This window comes from Dipodomys ordii, unplaced genomic scaffold, assembly GCF_000151885.1.
Source record: "Dipodomys ordii isolate 6190 unplaced genomic scaffold, Dord_2.0 Scaffold90, whole genome shotgun sequence".
In the NCBI taxonomy this organism is placed as follows: domain Eukaryota; kingdom Metazoa; phylum Chordata; class Mammalia; order Rodentia; family Heteromyidae; genus Dipodomys; species Dipodomys ordii.
In genome coordinates, this window is record NW_012267306.1 from 5108423 (window position 1) to 5116160 (window position 7738).

The window sequence follows — 7738 nt, forward strand, 5'->3', positions numbered from 1 at the left end:
CCCCTTTATGTCTGCATCTTGTCTTATTGCTGTAACTAGGCATTCTAATACTAGATTGAAGAGAAGTGGAGAGAGTGGGCATCCTTGTCTTGTTCTTGAGTTAAGGGGAAATGGCTTTAGTTTTTCACCATTGAGTATAATGCTGGCTGTAGGTTTGTCATATACAGCCTTTATTGTATTGAGGATTTTTTAATGCGCAATTTGGTTTAAGAAAATTGAGTTACCAAGATTCATCTCTTTTAGCTACTAAGTCTAATAATGGTGTGGTGAAATAAAACTCTATGTAGAAAAATTATATATTTATATATTTATAAATAGATTTCTGTCACAACAATAAATACAGTCACATTATTACGATAAGGTAATTTAGGCATTGGAAATGTTATCTTTCATATTAATAAAAATGCTCTCCAAATACAGGTATATATAGTTATCATTACACTTATTCTCAAATATTTCTTGTCTGCTTTGCTAGGACATAGATGTTATAAGAAACCTTTCCCTCCCACGAGCTACACCATAGCTTGACTCTAGCAGGACAGGGGTAGAGTAGTCATCAGGAAATAGCAAGGCTATGCAAGTTGTTACAGCAAAATATTTACACTGGCAATAACAATCACTTCTCAAACTGACATTGCTGTTAGGTTTTAACTACAGATTAAACTACATAGGAGTAAAAAGCTGTTAGTTATTAAGAAAATTCTTGGGAAATATTGCTAGAGTCAGGGTGGTGCATGCTTGTGATTCTAACACTCAGGAGGCACAAATTGAAGGATAAGATGTTCAAGGCTACCCTTGGCTACATGCTTAGACCTTGTCTCAAAAAGCTATTTTAAAAAAGCCTCCAGCTTGGTGCACAGTAGCTGACACATGTAATCCTAGCTACTCAGGATGATGAGATCTGAGGATTGCAATTTGAAGCCAATCCAGGCAGGAAAGTCCACGAGACTCTTTTCTACCCCCAAACTGGAAGTGGCTCTATGGTAGAGTGGCAGAGTGCTAACCTTGAACAAAAAGAGCTCAGGGACAGCACTCAGGCCTCACAACCAACCAACCAACACACACACACACACACACACACACACAACCCTCCCTCCTAGACACCCATATTTCATGAGCTCTTAGGGAGAATGCACATATTTCTGAAGCATTAATCAAGAAAACAAAAGTAAGTGGTCACGTTAAAAAGAGAAATTTTTATCTTCTTGATTTTCCATTGTCAAGTGCATTTTTTCTTATTAGTACTGTTCATGACTGATAACTCAGTGAAATTCAGTCTTAAATGATTAGATAATAATGTCAATAATGTTATTACTCATACTTTCAATGGGATTCAATTGACACATGGTACTGGCTTAACAAAATTTTGTTTAAGACAATCATTTTTTCCATATGTGTGTGTGTGTGTGTGTGTGTATATATATATATATATATATGTATATATAGTGTCATTAACCTACCACAAGGGGGCCTTATTTGATAAGGGGGTTATATTGTTGTTTGTTTCTGTTTCTGTTTTTGTTTTTTTATTTGGAGAAATATATCCTGGATCTCTTTTCCTGATTACTAATCAAGAAACCACGGTAGGAGAAGATTACTTAGCAATCATATCCAATGTATAACATAATGCTACTATAGAATGCTGTTTTTATATTAGTTTTTAAACTTCTTTGACATCTATTATATTTTTATATTTATTTGAGTATTTGAACAGAAATGATTGGGAGATATTAAAAAGATTCACAACAAAAATCATAAAAACAGTAGATGTCTAGTCTAACCTATAAAAATTTATATATACTGAATGGTCAGATAAGTTGATGTTAGGCAAAATGAACCCCAAGATAAGGACTCAAATGGTTTTCTTTCTTGCTATTGTTTCTAGCATATTTATAAGATGATTTCTTTGTTGCTTTGTATGTCCCTCCCCCACAGTATAACCCCTGTTTTCACTGTATTTGATGTTGATATAATTTGGGGAGGGGAAGGGAGAAAACAAATTGTTTAAATAAGGATACAGGTGGATTCATTGAAACAATGAGATGTACAAGACTTTATGTTGAAAAACAAACTTTACAACTTTGGGGGGTTTGGGAGAGAGATGGGAGGGCAGGGATGGGAAGGGGAAACAAAGGAGGGGGCAACAATGCTTGATAAGAAATGTACTCATTACCTTGCTCATGTAATTGTAACCCCTCTGTATGGTATTTTCACAATAAAAAACTTATTAATTAAAATTTAAAAAAAGAATTTATATATACTGAATGGGCATGTCATCCTTCCTTACCATTTTCCCCAACCTTCTCCTTTTCATTTTCACCAAAGAGACACAATCACAAATGTAATATATGGGAAATCTTCAGGACAAAATTCTTTACATGAGAAAGATTAGCAAATCATAATTTTAGTCTCAGAAAGGAAATGAACTTTTGAACTAGGCCACAAACCCTACAACCATACAGAAAAGAGTAGAATGAGTGATAAAAGTTATTTTAAGTCTGTACATCAAATATCACTATAAGAAACTCGAAACCCAAACTGATAGACTAAGAAATCATTCTTGATGTTTATATAATGAACAAAGTTAATTTCTTTATATATTCATTATTTGTCATTCAATAAGCATTAAATTATTTAGTACAACAATAAAGGTGAAAACAAATTAGAAGTGAGTAAAAAAATCAGTAGAAAGTGAAAAATCGTCACTCTTAAAAAGATTGTGAAAGACAAGAAAGACTAATGCCATAGTAAAATATTGCATAGAAGGCTTTTATTGCTGTTAGGTTGTTGTTTACCATGGAAGTGGCTTCTGCATATTTGAAATTCCATTGAGAGAGGAGGGTAAATAATGTAAAAGAAAAAGGAAAGAATGCTCAGAAACAGTGATGCTTTGTAATGAGTTCAAGGCCCACCTTTTTTTAAGATCCTGTCTCAAAAATTTTTAAATAAAAAGACTGTACGTATTTGGCAGGTGTATTCATCATGAAATGTAAAGTCTAGAGAATTGTGAGCAGTTGACCTCAGTCTTTCTTGTTTTGCCTAGACCTTATGAATTTTATTTAAACTTTTTGTTGTTGTTATTCTTGGCAGTACTAGAGCTTGAACTCTGGTCCTCCAGCTTGCTAAGTAGGTGCTTTTCCTATGGAGCTATACCTGTGTTCCTTATTTTTGTTATAGGGTCTCAATTCCTGCCTGGGAGTGATCTTGCTATATTAGGCTTCCCCATAGTTAGAATAACAGGCACATAGTCAGTTCTTCATTGAGAAGGTGCATCTGGAGAACTTTTTTTTTTTTTTTTTGCAGGGATTGGCATTGAACTGAAATCCCAACAATCTAGTCTTTCAAATAGCTAGGATTATTTTATTTTTGGGGTCTGGTCATGGGGCCTGAACTCTGGGCCTGGGCACTGTCCCTCAGTTCTTCAGCTCAAGGCTAGCGCTCTACAACTTGAACCACTGTGCCACTTCCGGCTTTTTTCTTTTTGCTTATGTGGTGCTGAGGAATCGAACCCAGGGCCTCATGCATGCAAGGCTTTACCACTGAGCCACCTTCCCCGCCCTAGGATTATGTTTTTTAAACATAAGAAGTCATACCAGTTCCAAATTGGATGGAGCACCTATCTCTCTTATCAGGTATTCCATCTTTTCAGTCATAAAAATGCTTTATAATTTTTGAAATTTATCCAATAGTGTGTTTTAAAATTATTTTTGTTACTTTTTTCATACTGCAAAAGTCTTTCAGGTTCTCACAATAAATCAATAATCTCCAGAATATGCTCACATTTAAGAAGTATGATAAGTCTGGTGCCAGTGTCTCATGCCTGTAATCCTAGCTACTGGCCGTGGAGGGGGCTATGATCCAGAGGGTTGAGATTTAAAATGAGCCTGGGCAGCAAAATCTACATGACTAAACTCTAACTAACCAGCTAAGAGCTGATCTGGAAATACAGCTCAAATTGTAGTGTTCAAAGCACCAAGTTCAACTCTTATCATTCCAAGTAATAACAATACTTGCAGACGCTATCAATAATAAACAGCTGCATTATGAGATCCATAGATGCTTATCATTCTACACCATTACTATAATACCCAACTTAATGTTAAAAATCTAATTCTTGTTGTGCTACTTTATATTATGCAAAAACCATAGTGTTCACAAACAGCTTAAATTCTTTAATTTCTAGTTTCATTTACTATGAACACACAGAAACAAAAAGCCAATATGAGAGAGCAGGGATGGTAGGGGAAAAACAAAGGAGGAGGAGGCAACCATGCTTGATAAGAAATGTACTCATCAAAGGAGGAGGCTGCAATGCTTGGTAAGAAATGTATGCATTATCCTGCCCAAGTAATTGTAACCCCTCTGTACAGTATGTTCACAAATAAAATAAAATTAAATTAAAAAAAAGAAATGTACTCATTACTTTGCTCATGTAATTGTAACCCCTCTATACAGTATTTTCACAATTTTAAAAAACTTAATTAAAAAAAGCCAAATGTAAGTTCAAATTAGGGTCTCTCTCAGTTTTTTTTTATTATCACCATTAATCAGAAAAGATTTGTGAATCTTTACTTTCTTTCTTTCTTTTTTTTGGTCAGTAATGGGGCTTGAACTCTGGGCTTGGACACTGTCCCTATGCTCTTCAGCTCAAGGCAAGCACTCTACCGCTTGAGCCACAGCGCCACTTCCGGTTTTCTAGTGGTTTTTTGGAGATAAGACTCTCACGGACTTTCCTGCCTGGGCTGGCTTTGAACCATGATCCTCAGATCTCAGCCTCCTGAATAGCTAGTATACAGGTGTGAGCCACCAGCACCCAGCTTTTACTTTCTATGGCTTGTATTAAATTTTTAGTTTTTCTGACACTGAATTGAAAGCCCTTTGTACAACTACTTAAAGATAATTTTAAAACTTTTCAGTCTTCCAAACCTTGTAGATGCTCATATAAACTTTGTTCTCTGCCATCCTCCTTTCACCACTTTTAATTAATAAGACTGTTTTAACAACCTTATTACAAATTTTCACAAATTATATTAAATGATTTGTCAGGCCAATTTAGCAATCATTGATGAGATTATGTTACTTCTCTGCTCAAAACTGTCCATAATTCTCTTTACTATCCAGAGTAAAAGTCAAAGTCCTCACAAGGACTTTCCAGGTCATACAGAATCTAGTTAATTATCTCTGCCCTGACATCACCTTCTATTGTGCTTCCTTCTTGGTCGCTCTGCTCCAGACACACTGGCTTTCTACTGTTTCTTGGATATGGCATACATAGCTGTGTCTGCCTCAGGGTCTTTGCACCATTCTACCATAGGTAACAAACAGGCTCATTTGCTTATCTCTATCAGGTCACCTACATATACACCCTATTTAAACTGCATATACCTTTCCTTTCCTCTGAATTTATATTCCTTTTCTTCCTTCTCCTCCTTTATTTATCTACCAGGGATTAAACTCAGAGACTTGAGCTTGCCAGACAACTGCACTACAATTTTACAACCCCATTCCTTTTATTTTTTTTAGCTTATTTTTCAGATAACACCCCACTATTTGTTGCCCATGCTGGCCTTTAACTGAAATCCCATGTCTCTACCTGTGGAGTAGCTGGGATTACATATCTGTACTATCATATCAGCAAAATTCTTTCACTGCTTTATCTCAGTAGCACTTACCAACAACTCAATGTTATATATTTCAATTATCTATCATTTTTAATCACTCAGAACTAAGACAGAACTTTATAAGGGAAAATATCATGTGCTTTGTTTGCTACTGTAGAATTATATTTGACATGTAATTAATAATTCAATTGTTTATTGAAAAATGAAATGAATCCCACCTTTTTCTCTAATTTTATATTTTTTCACTTATTCATTGTTAATTAAACACACGTTCTAAATATTATACTAGGGTTGCAAAAGTCTATACATCCCTTGAAATGTTCATGGAATAGTGAAAAACAAACATAGACATTAATATTTAGAACCGTTTGACAAGTATTCTTATGATGTAACCACATCTGTGGAATGTTGGAACATCCAAAGGGGCATGATTAATTTTACCTGGCACCACAGGATGAAAGAAAGCATTTGTGAGTAGGTGTTCACAGAGAAGATTTTGTAAAGAGCACCATTTCAAGCAGTGAGTGTGGCATTAACAATGTGTCAGTCATGAAACCTGGAGCACTTTGGAGCTGCAGTTGGATGGGCAATTAATGGAATCGTGGGTAGCAATAGAGAAGACTGAAACAGGTAACAAAAAACCATTGTTATGTAACATGAAAAAGAATTTAGATTGTACTATTTAGGTATTTGGGTGTCACTGAGAGGTTTCATGCTCAGGTTTGTCTTTTGAGCATTTAGAAAAGGGATTGGCTGGCAATATGAAACTTTTAAATTTTTTCTTTATTGTTACTGTACAGATGATGTACAGAGGGGTTAAAGTTATATAAGTCAGATAAAGAATACATTTTTGAACAATTTAAATGAGAGAAGATTGAGTTCAGATGCAAGAAGCCAAGCAGGTGTGTGGTTTAAAAAAAAAAAAAAACTTGACATTTTTGCCTTCTTAATTCTTAATGCCGCTTGCTATGCCTCTCACAGTGAACTATACAAACAGGTTAAATCTCATTAATTCACTTCATTCATCCAGCTGGTATTGATGAAACCTCTTCTCTGTACATACAGTGAAAGAATACAGAAGTGGGCCAGTTCAACAGGGCTTCTTCTTCAATGAACCTAAGTAATGTAAAAGGTAAAAAACAATAATTTTTATTAGTACCTAAACTGACCAACTCTTAACACTTCTCAGTCTGCTTTGTTTTAGGTTGTAAAACTCTGCCCACTCGGGCTGGGAAGGTGGCTCAGTGGTAGAGTGCTTGCCTTGCATGCCTGAGGCCTTGGGTTCGATTCCTCAGCACCACATGAGCAAAAAGAAAAAGCCGGAAGTGGCACCGTGGCTCAAGTGGTAGAGCACTAGCCTTGAATTGAAGAGCTGAGGGACAGCGCCCAGGCCCAGAGTTCAGGCCCCACAACCGGACCCCCCGCCCAAAAAAAAAGAAAAAAAAACTCTGCCCACTCAACAAACATTCACACTGAAAAATATCTTTATTTGATCAGTGAGTTCTGATTGAGATTATTTATGAACTTTCAAATATCATAAACTTGGGAATGTTGTAATCTATAATGCATAAATATCAGTCCAGACTTTTTCTTTTTCTTTTATAAGACTATTTCTTTTTATTATAAAGGTGATGTACAAAGAGGTTATAAATCAGGTAATGAGTAAATTATTTTTGGACAGTGTCACCTCCTTCCTCATTTTCTCCCAATTTTGCCTTCTCGAACTCCCTCCTCCCACAACTTGTACAGTTCATTTCGAACATAGTGTCTAGGGTGTGACACTTCATAAAGTAGAAAATAATTGGAATTAGTCAAAGTGAAAACAAAGCAAATAAAGAATATTAAATAGTTTCATGAACCCCAAGAACAATTTAATAGAAGCCAAAATTTTAAGACATTATAAAAGAATAAAGCTTCTAGTTTGGGTCATTTCCTTTTTTAGATCCCATTGTGATTACAGAAAAAAAAACTCAGTTTTATATTTGAAGAAAGAATTTTAATAACATTACTGTAACCTAGGTATAGTTGAGGAATAAATTACAAAAAACCAACATTAAAAATAGAAAAGAGGGGCTGGGAAGGTGGCTCAGTGGTAGAGCGCTTGCCTTGCATGCATG